Source organism: Phalacrocorax carbo, chromosome 2 (genome assembly GCF_963921805.1).
Source record: "Phalacrocorax carbo chromosome 2, bPhaCar2.1, whole genome shotgun sequence".
Taxonomy (NCBI): Eukaryota; Metazoa; Chordata; class Aves; order Suliformes; family Phalacrocoracidae; genus Phalacrocorax; species Phalacrocorax carbo.
In genome coordinates, this window is record NC_087514.1 from 132,749,726 (window position 1) to 132,767,164 (window position 17,439).

General features: G+C 38.5%; 2 long non-coding RNA genes and 1 other non-coding gene across 6 annotated transcripts; all 3 read right to left on the reverse strand.

Moving 5' to 3' along the window:
- Window positions 1-4,440: 4,440 nt before the first annotated feature.
- LOC135312075 (uncharacterized) lies at window positions 4,441-17,421 on the reverse strand. 4 transcript variants are annotated; one of them, XR_010371716.1, is made up of 5 exons: window positions 17,087-17,421; window positions 12,056-12,091; window positions 9,053-9,166; window positions 6,467-6,577; window positions 4,441-6,052 (listed from the first exon to the last, which is right to left on the reverse strand). It is a non-coding gene; the product is annotated as an uncharacterized LOC135312075 (long non-coding RNA). The 4 variants fall into 4 exon arrangements; XR_010371714.1 differs by having other exon boundaries at window positions 4,441-6,577; XR_010371717.1 differs by having other exon boundaries at window positions 4,441-8,608.
- LOC135312076 (uncharacterized) lies at window positions 9,777-12,049 on the reverse strand. The gene is made up of 2 exons (XR_010371718.1): window positions 10,452-12,049; window positions 9,777-10,413 (listed from the first exon to the last, which is right to left on the reverse strand). It is a non-coding gene; the product is annotated as an uncharacterized LOC135312076 (long non-coding RNA).
- Window positions 11,714-11,802, reverse strand: LOC135312321 (small nucleolar RNA SNORD93). Its single transcript, XR_010371892.1, has one exon. It is a non-coding gene; the product is annotated as a small nucleolar RNA SNORD93 (small nucleolar RNA).
- Window positions 17,422-17,439: the final 18 nt, after the last annotated feature.

A 17,439-nucleotide genomic window follows, 5' to 3' on the forward strand; every position in this document is an offset into this window, starting at 1 on the left:
ATCTAAACCTATTTTTGCACATCACTTCCCCCCCCCTACACATACTGTTTATTGTCTGGCAGATATGGTTCTTAGCAAATCAGGCTTCCCCCCTCCCCAGTGCTCACTTTTAATTTGAGATGAAGTACGCACCAGACATCTATGAAGACAGACATTTCACAAACTTTCTAACATCAGTTGTAAGAGAGCAAATATGGAGTGAAATTCTGCTTTTGAGCTCTGTAAATCTAGAGGCACTCTAGAGAACACAATTTTGAGATTGCTCTGGTTTAAAGGCATTTTACTTGGATAGAAAATTCAGTTTGTGATGTCAATAGTAAAATGTTTGAGTGTTTGGCAACAAACTTAGCTTCTGAAAGGTTTCACATTTATCAGGCCTTTGGTTAATATTGCCAGGCAATGATCTCTAAGTAAGATCAATTCCTTATAGCACTTGCCCTCTCTTCCTTCACTTGCTGTGAGGGAGTCAGTCTTGGCTAAACTAGCAAGTATTATACTGTCAGGAAACATTTAGAAAGAGCAGTTCATGATTATCTCTGGGGACAGTGGAAGCCAACTGGCTGGTGAACTACCAGTAGTCTTCCTGCTTTCTGCAGAAGCCCGAACTAAATAAGAAAGAATAAATATATAATTGTGTTAGAGCAAACATCTAAGCTCTTTTTGTGGTAAGTGTCCAAGATCAAATACAGCTGGCTCCCAGGTAACATCTAATGTTTAGCCCTCTGGGAGGATGGCTTTTGCAGTACTTAACACAAAGATGTGGAGCCTCACTGACACCTGGATGACCCGTTCAAGAGTACAAACCATATATACCACAGCTAAATGGACGTACATGCTGTAGCTTCTTTTAATGCTACTATGGTGAGAGAGAAGAACAAGGATATTTATTCCTCCCCCAGTTTTTTTATCGGGGAGTGCAAAAGGCAGCGTAGTTTGTTGCCCTAACCTTGTCATTTAGACAACTTGATATGTGAAGCCTGTCAAAGTTCGTGAAAGAAACAGCACATCCCAATCTCCATTTCTGTGTGCTACAGCCCAGCGTTGTTGTAACTGGGCCCTTCTAGCAGTCTCCTCCTCTGGTACTACAGATCCAGGTTAGTGTGGGGTGTTGAAAGGCATTATTCAAGCATCCTACCAACTTACGTCGTACTGTGACTTTGGCTAAGTCCATATCACCCTTATCTCAGGCCAACATGTTATTTCCTCATTTTCATTAATGTTTAAGGATGTAAAGCAGACTTTTTAACATGTCTTCCTTCACTTTCCCTCCAACCCTTTATTTTTTGTGTGGTTTTCCATGGAATAACTTCCTTATCAATAACTACTCAACTATGATTTATGACTATTTTACTGCAGTGGTGCATGGGTGTCCTCAGAGAAACTTAATTTCCATGGCATGAAAGTTCCTTTTGGTTGAGCAAACCAGGCATTTTGAAAAGAAATGGGAGGAAACTGTCATCTATATACTTGTAGATAAACTGACATACAGTTTGTTATTATGCTACATCTAGGAATGAATACAAGAGCTAGACTGAGCTATGAACATCTCTGCCCCTCTGTCTGTGGGGCAGTTATGATATTGTCCTTGACATGAATGACTGTTCGTTCATATAAAAATGGGAAATCACTATGGCAGAGAAATTAGTGTGAGAAAGTTGAATGTGTGAGATCTTACAAAAGGGGGAGGGGTATTTACTCACAAAATCTTTAAGCCAGTTGATTTTACCCAGTTACGCTTATTCTTGTATAGATTTAATACATTCCCACTCTGACACTCATGTATTCATGAGCACCAAGACGTACAAGGCCAAGTGGTGTGGCCAGGATCGCTTGTGTCTGACACAAAGGAGCAGGGATGCCAACTGCCAAGCCCTCGCTACACGCCCAAGGTTTCCCTTGACTGGGGACAAGAAAGTAGTTTCTGGACAGATCTTTCCTATCCCTTAGGAGGCATCAGCTGGTATGGGGTTGTCTTTTACCTCAGAATCACCTTACTTCATTCTCCCTAAATGATAGGCCAGGTTGCTGCCCATTGCCTGTATTTCCTTGTTTTTAACACGTGTGTTTTCCTGACGGGCTAACAGGAAAGGTAAGGCATATCCGATGCTGCAGCCTTGTTATCATCCTCCTGGGTTTGGGATACTGGGTCTTTCACTGATAGGTTGTCTGTGTTGTGGCTGTTTTCAAAGTGCAGGTCTTTGGCCTTGACATAGAGCAATTCCTTCATTTTTCTGCTGTGAATGGTTTTCTGCGTTGGAAAACCAGTCCATTCTTTTAACCCTCTATTCTGCTGTTCCTGCTGGTGCTTGTATGCATTTCCATTCATACTTCATTGATACCAACCTTCATTTTTTCTGTTGCAGATCTCTACAGCTGATCCCCTTTTATTAGGATTTATAATCTGTCTAAAATATATCATTTAATGCCACACACAGTCTTTGACAGCGTGCAGATGAATTCTCTGTTGAAATGTAAATGAAGCTTGTAAATGTTAAGGTATCATACTCAGAGAAAGAAAACTCTAAAAGCTGGGGGGGCTCCGTCCCCATGCCTGCTGAAGCACAGACTTATTAAAATGCTGAAGTATGTGTGAAATAATTAAAACACTGAAGTGGCCAATATAAACAGCTTGAAGAAATAACAAAATTACGCCTGGCAAAATAGTAAATGGAAAACTGATAGTGTGTATTTCCCAAGACGTGTGGTGGGGGATTTGAACGCACCGCTCCTGCTGGTGTTGTGAAGTTACGGCTCTGAATTTACTGTTGGTGGGAGAAAAGCAAACCATTCAGGGTTTAATATCTTCTTGCTTGTGCCCAGCAATGGAAGTTGGATGTTATCGCTGACAGGAGGCGAAATCCTGACTTTACCTTAAATCTTGAAGCTGAGGAGGTTTGCTGGGTACGGAGTCAAGAGGGGCAAGTCTGCACTTAGCAGCCAGTGTTAGAGCATGCTACTACATGATAGCATCACACGCACTGAAATGTAGGATAGCAGCGTGAAGGCACTAATTAGTTTTTTGCAGCCAGTTATTAAAAAACCCCAATGTTGATCAAGTGAAAACTGACCAGTAGAAGCCTGCACACTCCTGGCTTTCAGCCCTACTTTAGCTACTCGCTGGAACTTGGAAGTAGAATCTTAAAATCCGTTGGCGTAGTAACCTTGTTTTTCTTTCTGTAACTGGATTCGCTTGTGACACTGTGGCTGAGACGTGTTTCCTACGTCAGTGACTTGCACCACAGATACAGTTAAACAGGATAGCCTGGAAACTCTAGCTGCCTTACGGGGAGGAAAAAGGTTGCAAATGCATGATGCAATACCTTAAAGAGAACAAAACTTCACTGATCTAACAGTTTACTCCACGGGTTCTAATGCAGAGTAATGTCTGCTTGGGCCAGGTATTTGTGCACCCCAGAAGACTGGAAGCTGCAAGGCTGGATTATCTGAGTTGGTGATAAACCAAATTTTGCATAAGCTAGAATTTGTGTTTTGTTTTTCTCATGTGGAGATCTAATTAGAAATGGAAACTAAATGTGGTTAAGATCTCACAGAAGAATGTAGTAAGAGATGCCACATACTGTCCAGCGTACAATCTTACTGTAGAATCCTTGTTCTCGGCCAAGCATGCAGTCTTAGAGCTGTGGTCCTTGACTATTTTTGTCACCACACACTTTCCGGCTTTTTCAAAATTTGGGCTGGACTCTGGTATAGCATTCACCACAATTGTAAGGTAAGTACATGAAAAACCTTTTTAAATTTGTTGTGGAAACTGGAATCAGAAAATGCAGAAAGGCTATCTGTTCCTGCCTTTACTACAGCACACCTATGTATCAACCTGATCACTGCGATCAAATTGTTCCTAAGTTTCTAATGTCAAATATTTGAATATGTGGTTCTAGGTAGCTGAAACACTGAGTACTTCCAAGCTGCAGCTGAGGATCGCTATATGTGTGCATATACACACATGTATAAACATACATACTCGGTAATGGTGTTGGTATTGATACGCAAAGTGGCTCATTTTAAATTAATTCTGATAAACCTACACTTCTGTGCTGTGTACGTACATTTATGTACATATAATGCATGCATACATGTACATACATATGTGTTTATGAGCTGCAGGTTTTTCAGAATTAAGACAAGCTAGTTTGGATACCAATATCATTCCTGCAGCAAGCACAACCTTCCCCATGAGTTATAAACCAGTTTCTTGATGGCAGGGACACTGCAACTTGCCTGGCAGCTGGTGAGAAATGTTTGTGCCTTAACGCTTTTTCAGCCTTCGAAAGTGCTGGTTACTCTGCACCGGCTGAAGCCTTCGTCTGTCAGCTGGGCCTTATGCCCGATTGAGTAGGAAGAATATGACCTTATCAGAAAGGTGATTAAATGCATTAATGTTGAGGACTCCTATGTTACAGTAAGATGCCCACAAAATGATCATGGAGAAATAATTTTATTCAGTGCACTTGAAGTGAAACAAACAGTAGTTTAGAAAATGCATAGTAACCACTGGTTTATTATACAGAAAAACTATGCAAGTACTATGTTTACTATAAAAGTATACAACAACCAGAGAAGCAGAAAGGAAAGAAAAAAAAAAAAAAAGAAAAAAAACCCCAGTGTGAACAAGGTTAAGGAGCATTTGTGCAAATTGGTGTATTTCTGGCTTGGAGCCAACTGGGGAGAAAAAGAAATTGCTATACAGAGATTCCCAGAAGGTGTAACAGAAGTTGGAACAGACTGTTGGAGGCTGAAGTATGTCAGGAATGAGATTAGTGACTAGTAGTTTCAGATGAATGAAGGAGAGTCTGCTCACAGGTAGCAGACTCAGCAAAGTTCTAAACAAGGAAGCAATTGTTTTTCTGCTACTCTGGACAGCAACTATAAACATGCTTAATTTACTGAAAGGGAGGAGGACACTTCAGCACACATTTAAGGGTCCTGGCAACTTTGCAGCAACAGGCTTTAATTTCCATAGAAGTATCTTTTCCATCATTAAAACTCCCATCACTGAAAGTACACGACCAGAGTAAGTGATGTTGATGAAATACGATTGTACAAGCTTTATACACGGTATATTCATATTTCTTTAATTTTCTTTTATCCAAAACTAAATATAATTTGACTATAAAATACTCTCTTTTTTTTGTCACAGGCACACAACATCATGTTCTTTATTCAGACAGTGTATATGTATCCATTTGTTTCCATGTAAAGAAATATAGCAACAGCTACTGCTCTAAGACAGTTATTTTGCATTACCTGCAACTCCCTCTGTAACTGAGTTGGGCCTGCTCAGCACAACACACGCAACTGTACCTAACAGCGACGTGCTTCTGAGGTAGTAATATCTTAACGACTCTTAAATCGTTAATGTTTTTGAACATTTAATGTCTGTATTACAAATAAAAGGGAAAGCTGGGTACAAACAAAAGAGAGTATACGCCACGTGGGATTAGTCTAAGAAAAGGTCATGGTGGAGGTAGAGCTGTAAACCTGTGAAGCCCAGAGCAGGAAAAACTTGCCGTGCCCCAAAAAGTTCAGGCCTATTTCCCCTTGGAAATGGTTAATGGTTTTAACTTAAAGACATAATGAGTTGCATAAGTAACAACAACACGGTAAGAAATAAGAAATCTCCTTTAACTCCATGTACTGAACAGATATAACTGGTGGTGGAACGCTCCTCTCATTTTTCCCCATATTCAGGATATTTTTTACATTAATTTTCATATACACCCTATTTTACATAATTGCTTTATCAACACTTTTTCTATTTATACATGATTTTTATGTTTATCACTTACAAGTTGTCAAAAAAAACTTCAGGACTGCAGAGTGGATTTATCTGTGGTTTTAATAGACAGGGAATTTTACCACAGAAAGTTTTAGTTTTTATGATGGAACAAAAGGTTAAAAAAGCCACCTATAAGGAGGGAAGATGGGCTTAGGTTTATCTGGGGGGTGGATGGATGTTGTCCTTCCCATGAGCCCACACCTTCACACTCTCGCTGGAGAATGTACTAGCTCTTCCAGTATATTGAACTTTGCACTGAGAATGAAGAACATGTTAGAGACTGAGAGAGGGGATTAAACAAGAGCTAAAGCCTCCTCACACTGAAATACAGCAAATCTAAAAAATTTTGGAAGGCATTGGTGCTACACTGGTTTAAGATTTAATTTTAGACTCAAAATATGGTATATTTTATGTATCCTTCCCAAAGTCATAGCATTTGCCCTGGGAGTATGATTTCTTTTTTTAATGTATAGATAGCAATGTATAATTAGGGATGAATTACACAAGTTTGACACTGGAAACCACATTTCTCAAAGCAGCAGTTTTAGTTAATTGAATCATTATCTTTCTTGTTTCGTCTTGAGCTAAGGGATACAGTGGTTTACTACAAAATTAGTTTGTAAATAAATGCCTTCAATTAGTGGTTATTTTGAGAAGAGGAGAGCTTACCTTCTGTAGAAGAGAAAATGAATCTTTTCCCTTTTGAGGTAATTGCATTTTCAGGCCTCTGTGAGTTATGGGAAGTGATGACTATTTCGAGCTGTCAGCTCTTTGTGAGGTCTAAAATTATAAAGTACAAGGAGGAATCATCAAGAATCGTCAAGAATCTTAAACGAATTCAGAGTGGCCTCTTTTGTAATCTATTCTTACAAACCTTCACACAGTACTTAGAAAATCTTGAATATAGACCTGAAAAGTCAGTAACAGGCTATCGTAAAGGTTGTCTGAATGCCAACCCTGTACCTCTGTCTCTGGCCTTACTTTGAAGGTTATCATGAAATTCATTTCTTGAATTTACAGCAATAAGTTTTGGAATAATTGCCACATTGTTTTAATTTACTTTAAATCTCTGACAGATATTTGTGACTCCTATTTTAATGTGATTTGTCTGGAAAAAATACCAAAAATGAATAACACAGTAATAGGTTATACAGTATTTGAGTCCAAAGTGTAAGTACCCACTCATTCACATTCCAATTTATAATTTTCAATGTGGTCCTTTTCATTGGAGTCATATAAACCAATGACTAATTCCCACCATCAACAAATGCCCACTGCAAATTAGCAGTAAGAAAAAACAGGGAAGAATGCTTTGTGCACTGTGTTCATCCATTCTACAAATGGAGTTTTCAATACGCAGCACCAAATGTTCTGCGGTACGTCTTACACAAGCCTTAGGAATGGCAAGCTCTCTAACAGCATGCCTCTGGTCTTCTCTAGAAACAGAAAGTTTTACACTAAGGCTTACAGATTAAAAAAATCAGCGCATTTTTATAATTTAAAGAGCTGTTTCAATGGGTAATGACCTCCTAAGCATATAAAGAAAATGGGATAGTCACCCTAATCCCATAAACGTTACTGACCACAGTGTACAATACCTGGGGTGGCCTTGGTGAGTTAACAGGAAGCCTACTGTAGCACTTATAATTTAAAACCCTCGTAATTAAAGATGAACGGAAGGGGGGAACAGTCTATTAGCATCTTAATCCTTCACCTGTATGCAAACTGACTTTTTAATCATACTTTTCCTAGTACTGAGATTTGAATGGCTTTAAAGGTCTACATAGAAAGGCTCTTCACTCCTTGGAAAGAGAACAGTCTAACTTAAAGAATGACAAATATACATAAAAATGCAGAGTACTTGTTTTAATAGTAAAATACTATTCTTATAGCAGATCTTTAGCCATCTGATCTGATCGCCACCCATTCTCCTGGGAGAATATTCTTCTCAAGAGCTACAACCTGCCTGTCAGGTCAACTGCCTATTTCATTAGTGTAAGCTCCTCAGCCTCAGCAATTTGGGCTGCTATCAATCATTTCCGTAATGTTTGCAAGAGTTAGACATGTCATAGTTTATCTGTGCTAAGGAGCACTGCACTAGATCTCAGAAATCTGGATTTTGTTCTTGCTTCTGTAGGTCACCTGCATGAGTTACTTGCAAGGCTGACACACTATTCCTCAGTCTCTTCATCTGTAAAATAGCTATTAATTAAAAATGATGATATTCACTGGCTTTTAAAAAACATTTTAAGATATACATGGCTAATTATTATGCAGTGTGGATTCTCCCCTGTGAGTAACACACAGCTGCTAACACACTGACATCCACTTTCATATTAGCATCTTTATTTAAACATTCACTATTCTTACTGCGACATAGCAAACACTCATTTTGTCAAACAGCAATTGTAAAGAAGCTTTTATGCAGCACAAGTGTAATTAGAATAGTAGGGAAGTGATGAGATTGTCATTAGCTTTGAGCTCAGGGGATTATCTGGTATTCTAAGTTCAAGTAACTGAAGCAGCAAAAGTAGTTTCCAGTTCAAGTCTGCCCTCAGCTGGCTTTAATGAAACACTGCTAATACACTTTGGATAATGTCCTTCTGTAATGAAGTGGAGGAACTAAATTAGTAGAAGTTGATACAATGTATTAATTGGGACCTTTAGTCAGCATTTCTTTTTTAATTTTTAATAGTAGTTAAATAATTTGTAGATTTCTTTTTAAGGTCCCATCTAGGCTCCCTGGCAGATTCTTGTTCTTCAGGTTTCCAAAAGTGCACCAGCATATCTTTCACTTCAGAGTTGCTGAAACTAATATACAACACGGAAAGGAACACTCTGCACATGGTTTTAAAGACATTTAATAGCAAAACTACGGAAAAATATTTGCTATGGTACAATAAACGATTCTAATATAAAGAGCTATATGTACCAGCCAAGTACTAATGTCCTAAAAGGGATCAGCATCAGTCTACTCTAGTACTTTGTCACTAGAAGCAGTCTTTCCCCCTAAAATATGAAAGGAAAGAACAACTTTTATTAATGGGTTTATTTTAGAGAGGGCTTTCAGTCACAAATACCACATGCAATTAACTAATCTTTTAACTCAGGAAGACTCATTTTCCTTCCTATATTTAAAGTAGGAAGGTAACGGGGGGCGGGGGGAGAAAGCTACCTTAGTTATACTTACACAGATTCATCTAGCATGAATTCAACCCCAAGGTGACATTTGTGTCTGGAATACAAAACCTGTACCATTACACACTGGAGGATGTCATCAAGTTGAAAAGCCTCTGGTTCATTCATCTTGTTACCTTCACACTTCGTTACACTTAGCAGCATCTAATCTCTTGTGACTGCTGCTTAAACCTAAAATAAAGGAGTAAAATGTGGTTTCTTCAGATGTGTACCTAATACACACTTGAAAAAAAGGGAAAGAATAAAAGCATTACAGAAACGCCATTTTACTTGGACCTTTCAAATGCCTGAAAGTCAGCGTCAGATTCATAGCTTGTGCCATGTGTGCCTACAGACTTTATAAAGCAGAACATAGGGACTTTCAGAAGTTCCTTGAACATCCTCTGCATCTGCTAAAATTCTTGCTGAAATAGCTATCATTCAAAATAAAACCTTTAGGAGTCCATGTAACATTTGACAGGAAGCCGTGAAAGGCACACAGCTAATCTGTCCTTACTGGTTTGTGTTTTGTGGGTTTGGGTTTTTTTTATCCCTTTAGGTAGGAAGCTCTGCAAAAACCTACACAAATCTCATTAATCACTCCAGTATATACTGTTACAAATCACCCTCTCAAACCAGACTCCAAAAAAACAGTTTCTGCTACTCTGCCCTTCTAGATGATTACTGTTTGAGCTATTTAGTAATCCTAACTGAAAAGCCGCAGCATTGCCACATTGAAACACTGACAGGTATTTTTCTGAAAGGTCATTGTGCTCAACGTGTTAGTGGAAAGAGTTGAAGATGAACTTACAGATATGTGACTCAGGCTATCAATATGTAGAGAGGATACACTTGCGTGTCTACTCCATGATATTTTCAAATTAACAAAAGCTAAAAACATTTGTCTGGGCTAAATATGGCATACGTTTATGCTAAAATAGCAAAGTCTGGACAGAAATTATGTATGAAAAGCAAAAGGGACAGCATTTTAGGAGATTAAGTTTTGTTTTAATAGAGGAGTAAAAACTTCATTAACCGTGAATTGTGCTTCATTTAATCCTGATAGCACTACACAAAACTTGCAAGGGGAGGAAAGTTTTCCTTGATCACCTTCTGGTATTTATGAGAGGCCTTAACTACTGCTTATTTTAATACTAAATTACTGATTCTAATCTTCCATGTGCTGAAGATCTCGAAGAATTTTCAGTGAAATCTGAACTACTGAAATTAAAAAAATAAAGACAGATGTAAATGCTGATGCTTTGTCAATATTGGTTCAACTTCTAGGTTCTGAAAGGTGGTTCATTCTGGAGCGTCCCTTTCAGCAGGAAGCTCATGAAACGCATTCTGACAGAGCTTGGCAAGAGGAGGTGTGAACTGCTCCTCACCTTGTTGGTCACGGTTAGGCAATGCTGAATTAAGAATATGACAAAAGGTTTCTCCTTAAGTTTCTGAAGTGAATTCACCCAAAGTGAACATCAAGATAAATTAATACCTATATTCAGTTTATCTGACTGATTTCTTCAACTTTTAGGTATATCGAGAAAGATTCAATTGATACATATACATGTCACATTTACTTTGTTGACTTTGAGTCTTATTCAAGATCTGAAAATATACATATTTTTACCTTTCCTATTATGCTCTGAACTCTGTAATTTGCATTACAAATTGTTAAAAACTATTATAAAGACAACATTAAAACCTAGACTATCTTTGAAGTAAGAATTAAAGCTATGCTAAATTCCAATTTAATTTATACTTAAAAAAGAAAAAAAAATAAAATCTTAGTTTTAACAAACAACCTTCCTGTTCTGGAGGCACCAAAGGAAAAGGGTCCTTAGGGATATACACAGTAACTGAAAGTATGTATTTTTTTAACAGTGACTTAAGGTAAAAACCAGAACAAGATGTTTTTAGTACTAGCTGAAACCCCACACAGACCTGTTCCACATCCACCTGGCGTATTTCAACTCAGAGGTCCTTCTTTTTGCTTTACTACTTGTTTTCTCTTTGTTTATCACCAGGAGACAGTTAGTAGCTTCTTGTTGTTGTATATATGTATCTTGTAAAATTTGAAAGAGCACATCCAAAAGCACTATTTCTAATCAGTGAAGCGAATGCTGTGCATCAGTCAAGTTAAGACTTTCAAGTATTTCCTTGTCAGAAAAAGTTGTTTCAGTACTGTGTTTATTTTCTGTAGACGGATGCTAAGGAAAGACTATTACAACAAATATTCACTGAAGAGAGGAAGCAGAATATGACCTTTAATTATAATTCTTATTTTTCAAAGCTCCAATTCCATGTTCTGTATCAAAAAGTAATATTTCATTTTCATGTGCAATGCTCCCAACTGATTACAAAGGCTTACATTCTCAGTTTCATAGCTGCCTCACCTTAATATAAGGTCAGAATTGGTATAAAACCAAGTATACTGAGGCAAAGACTGTTTTGGAAATCAGAACATATTCACTCTTTTCCTCATCTTGTTTCAATCAGTAAAAATTTGCCTAAAACAAGCATCTTTTAAATTCTTTAAAATCTTTATAGATGTGTGCTGTTATAACAACATATTCTTCAGCAATAAAAATCTAGTTGAGATCTGTTGACAAATGAAAGGTTTAAATTGAAAAATCTTTAGAGTAAAATCCTGCTAGAGCTACCAAAACCTTCACTGCTCAGATGCTAAGAAGCCGCCTAATTTAAAAACAAAGAACAAGTAAATATGGATATTAGTTTTGGCCTCAGAAAATCCTTTAATCCATCAGATTTTTTGCGTATCACTGAAAGTATGCAAGGAATCAGATTATTGTTTTCATCCTCGGCCAAGTACTGCAATCATAAAAAACATGCATTTAAGAACTGTTGTGTTTTTAAAGGAACTACATATGGTAAAAGGTTGTAGTATCTTCAAATGTAACATTCCATTTTCATTATTAAGTGAAGATGGGGAAAATGGGAAAGTCAAGTTTCAAACAACAGTAAACTTGTGCAGCAGGGAGTATTAAATTTTCAAGCACAACAGCAGTTCTCAATGGTCTCTGAAAGCATTTGATGAAGTTCTGTTGCATGCCATCTCACCTCAGACTGCTGTTTCTCCTTCACTGGCCTTAGGAGCTGTAATGAAATATAATGAAATTATTACTGTGTTTGTACTCAACTCCATATTACCACTCAGTTTTGTTTTATTTTTAAGTAAATAAAATGTATAGTTGTTGTGTTCAACAGACAAAATTACTACACTTTGCTTTTTGTTCCTACCACTCTCATCATTTTACTCTTTTTCTAGACAGGCATCTGACAATAACACTTTTCTTGGAAATACCCAGTATCAGACAGTGACCAGAGTACAGCAATGAGTATCACGCAGAAATTCAAATGAAAGAGATTCTAACCTGGACAGAAATTTTTTACAAGCATTACTGGTCTGTATTCCAAGTATGTTTTGAAAATATGCTAAATGCAAAAACTCAGACATATTCACCCCCAAGTCACCTAGCTTTTAACAGTCAAGAAAGAGACATTTTAGAATTCTGACATTTCCCAAATGACCTGATCAGACAGCCTTAAGTCTTTTTTTATTCTGACTGTAGCGCTTTCTATTTCTATTTGTCTCTTTATGAAATGACAAGGAACATTTCCCAGACCACCAGTACTGTAGAGTAGCTGGGATTTATTAGACAAAATGAATGGAAATACTAAAATGGAATGGAAGAAAAGGACCATCATTACTACAGTGCAATAAAACCAGAAAGTTTAATCATAATAGTAACGTGAAATATGTCTGGTCATAACATACTACCATTTTTACTGACATTGTAAAGATGCAGCCTGTATGAAATATCTACCATAGTATCTTTGAAATCTAAGCTCCTCCTAAACAGAGTCAAACTCAAACTTTGTTCCCCTGCAGATGCATTGAATACAATTTCTTGATGGTAAATTGAACGGGAAATCTCAGAAGTGAGAGCAGCAAGTACATAACGGAGGTCTGCAGGGGTTTCCTGTGTAGATTTTACAGTGATTTTTCACTAACTTTAATATGTCACTTGTCTCCTCTTCAGCCTTCTGAATTGCATGCAGTGTTGCATGGCTTTCCTTCGTGGTGTGTTAAGATAAAGCTTTAGAGGTCTGGAATTCTTTAACCTGAAACCAAAACCAAACCTTTGCACCAAAAACCAGAGACAAGCTAAAGCCATCAGGTCAAGTGACATTATGTCCCTGAACCAGAGACTGACACTTACGTGACTCAGGCGTATCTGTAAGAATCTCAATTTTCTCCTTTACCCATAAAACCTGAAATATTTGGCCAGTTTACAACAGTGTTAGTGGTATTTTTTTTGCTATGGAAACACAGCACTTGTGGGATTACTGCTAATCAAGTTAATAAAACAGTAGGGATTCACATTCCTCTTGTCCCAGTTAAAACCTCTGCATTTTTATTTCTGATTTTGTTATTGTTGCTGATCACATGAATTAAGAGTCAAAAGAAATTCAAAGTGGGTTTTTTGTAACAAAAACTTTCAACACAAATGATATTACTAATTTTCTTTCATCAGCCCAGCAACTGCAGCTTTTGTTTTCCTTATTTAATGGATACACCATTCCAAGTGTTTCTGTCGTCATTATCAGCCATAAGATAAAAACAACGAGTAAAACCAGTATCCTTCATGGAAGTGTTGCCACAATAAATTATAAACATGAACTAGGATGCACAGCACGCCCACAACGTCCTAATTCTGCCTTCTGCAGGCAAAGCTGCCTCCATCAATTTCTCACAGTACCCGTTTCTTTGGGTATTACTTCTCCCTTCAAAACAGCTCATTATTTCACGCCCAATCATAGATGCCTTTGGCTTTAGGGACAATTTTCAATATTTCAATTATTTTAATAGTGCTGTCCCACCTGCTGGAACTTGTAGGGAAGGTGACTGATGCTCTCTTTACCTTTGGCTGAGTCATTAGCTCACCAAAGGACTGCTGAGCTCTTAGACCCTCTAACATCCTTAGGTGTGACAGGAGCCAAATAAAGGCACAGAAAACTTCTGGAGTCAATACAAACCTTTACTGTTGGCATGCTCTGGGGTGGTTTTTTTTTTTGTGTGTGTATGTGTGTTATTTGGGGTTTTGTCTGTTTGTGCATTTGTGTTTTTTTTTTTTTTTTACTGCAGATATACTTCAGACAGTATGAGGCTATGGATGTGTGTTAAGATGGAAGAAGCGCGTTTCTCCAGTCACTTTTCTTAGTTTTTGTTTGCAAGAGAACTGTGGCATAGAAATACTAACTTTCTTGCTATTCTGTTCCTGGCTCCTATGGTTAAATAAAGGAAATAACCTACAAGGTTTTAGTCAAACATTACCATTAACAGACATGAGAAATAAGAGGTATCAAGGAAAGTTGCTGTGCTCTGAAAATTATTCCTTGACTTGACGTTTGAAGAGAAGCAGCTGGTACACGTGGCAGACTTCTGTGAATACCCTTTCTCGAGAACACCCACAGTAAGAGTACACTGTATCACAAGTGAGGCTGTTAAACCAATTTATATTCGAAGGAGACAGAGCTCTTTAACCATTACCATCAGTCATCATTTGACCTTCTGAATCCCTCTGATACTAAAATTACAAGAAGTTGAAGGAAAATACCTTTTGAATTTAATTCCAATGCAGTGGGTCACGTTTTATTGTAGTGTTTTGTAGGAGATTAGTTGCAAGCTGTGTGCTGTAACGAACAGTTGGTTTTGTATGTTCAGAAAGACCAAGCTGTAACAGTAACTACTTTGTGAAAACCCAAATTATTTGGTCTCATCTACAAAGGAAAATCAATTTGATACAAACTGCTGAAAAACAGGTTCCAGCAGCAACCGCTTCTCTTCCTTTGCAAGGATCAGAAAAGAAGGTTCATTGGTTTGAGTGTTTTCTCTTTTGAGTATGACAAGCCATTGCTGTCAATTGAATGTGCCTCTTGCACTATTCTTGTTTGGAATAATAGTAAATTTGTCATTTTGAATGTTTGTACAATTCTACTCATTGAGTACTAGTGTGAAAAGTTTGACAACAGTGATATACCAAAAAAATTGAAAACTAATGCAAACTTATGGATAAGAAAGACTTGTTGCCTCAATTTCAAGTTAGAATTCCCAGCTTGAACAGAAGACTATCCCTAAGATAATCTAACAATAGTTATGTGGTACTCTGAGCAGGAAGACAGCAATCCACTGATGTACAAGTACCAGGCCAGATACGAAAAAGTAGGAATATGTGACCACATTGGTAAGTACAAACTCACCTTTAATGCCAACCAGAAGAAAGCAACAAACAGTACTTCAGAGGCAGCTTGGTCTTTTACGGATAAATTATTTGTTTTACTAGTTGCTGAAGACTGCCACAGAAAAGTCTTCATTAGTATGTTCCTTAAATTCTGGATTTGTTACTTAAAGTGTTCTGTTAACCTGGAGGTACTATTTTGAAGTAACATCTTGGTTGCTCAACGGTGAACTGGAAAAAACCCTACCTGCAAGATTGTACTGGGAACACTTTATTTTTTAAAGTGAAATGAAGAGATCTACCTAGTAATTTTCTACCTATCGCAGCAGCCTACCTGCTGCAGAAAGAGTGGGATAAGCCAAAACCAATTGTTTGAAAATGTCATCAAGCAAAACTACAAGTCTTACAAAGTCAACTTACATAACATGTACTTCCATCATTATGTGACATTATTTGGAGCAGATTTTGTCATCCCTCCTGGCTGAGAATGTGTAAATAAAATATGACGTATGATCACGTCATATGCCATTTGCTGTGAAGGCACGTTCTTTTGGGGTAGGTGTAGGCTCACAATCCAAGCTTCATACCGATGTTCATCTGCTCATGAACTACAGTACTGGTGCCTAACCTTTCTTTAGGGACAAGCTATTCAGTTCATAAAGAAGTCACTCACAAATTCTTTCCGCTAGATAATGCCAGTCACGTGACTACAAATACTGATGTATCCCATCAACATGTTTAATGAACATGAAAACACAGTGCATACAGACTGGTTTACATGAGGAAAGGCTGTTTGTGCATTCTGTAACATGACAGCATGTTTGTGCCACCACATCACCAAAATACTCTTTTATCCCCCCTGTTTTGATTATTGGTATACCACAGCAAAAGCAAGGTGTGGGCTGCCAGAACCGCTCATGTGGCTTGTGGCTTGCTACCTGTCCATACCTGGAAAGCAAGAAGCAAGCTATAAGCTCATATTTTGATCATCACAGAATGGCAGAGCAGGCATCCACACATTGGAAGAGGAAATGAGGTATTTGTATAAGTGATATTTATTTTAGCCCTGGATTCTTTTTTGGATCTAAAAGCACTTACCTTTTGTTATTCTTAATGGACAAAATGGCTACAGAACTTCAAGTAATTGCCTTAGGCAAACCGACACATAACATGCAGAACTTTAACTGTGTCTGGTCAGTAAATCATTACTATGAGCAAAACTAAGTAGATTTCTGCACTGTCACAAGAAATTATTTCTAAGAACTTTTTTCAGAGTTTCCATATGCAATTAAATTCCCTCCAGACTACGACAGGAGTTTGATACAGTTAACAGATGTGACATACACTGCCAATGCTAAATAATACTGCAGCCACAGCAGTAGCACTAGGAACCTGAAGACCTGGAACTGGCATTATAGTAAGAGGCAGCAGGCTACCTGAGGGAGAAGGAAAACATAGTACAGACATGATGTAACACGCAGTGTCCATGGCGCAGCCATCACACAGCAAGACGTCCCATTAGTGGTGTCAAACAGACAACGGCTCGGTGGTTACAGCACTGCAAAGGGTTCTTGCATTTATTAGCTAGAAAAGAAAGCGCCTCAGTACTTATCCGGACTTTTGTAAGTTTGTAAGGATAGCAAGCCCTAAGCGCTGTACTGGCATTTTTTAGATATTAAGTCTAACACCAGAACGCGTCTCCCCGTACTTCTCGTCAAGTTTTCACTCCCAGAACTCCGCGTTTCCACAGACTGAACACATCGCGTAGTCTGGCATCAAAGACGGAGAGACATTTCCAATTCCACCCAGAAACATTTTTCTTATCACTCCACCTCTACCTTTCACTTACCAAAAGGCACCTCCTAGGCTCCACAGGCAGCGTGCAAACGGTGCGCATTCCTTCAGAGCTCCGCGAAAAAAACAACACAAAAACAAACCAGACCGAAACAGGACGCACCGGCAGATGAAGAAGCCTCACGGCTTTGGTAACCCCCTCCCCCTCGAAGGAACTCCCCCGACTATAGCAGGCTGCCCTTACGGGACTACCCCTTCGGGGCTGCGGGCCGCCGCAACGCGCATGCCCGGCAGGCGGCAGCGAGCGGAAGACGCGCTGCGTCCGCCATTTCCTCCCCCTTCTCAGGGAAGGGCCGCCCCCGGCGTGTCTCCGCCCCGCCCCCCAGCGGCGGCGCGATGGAGCCCCGC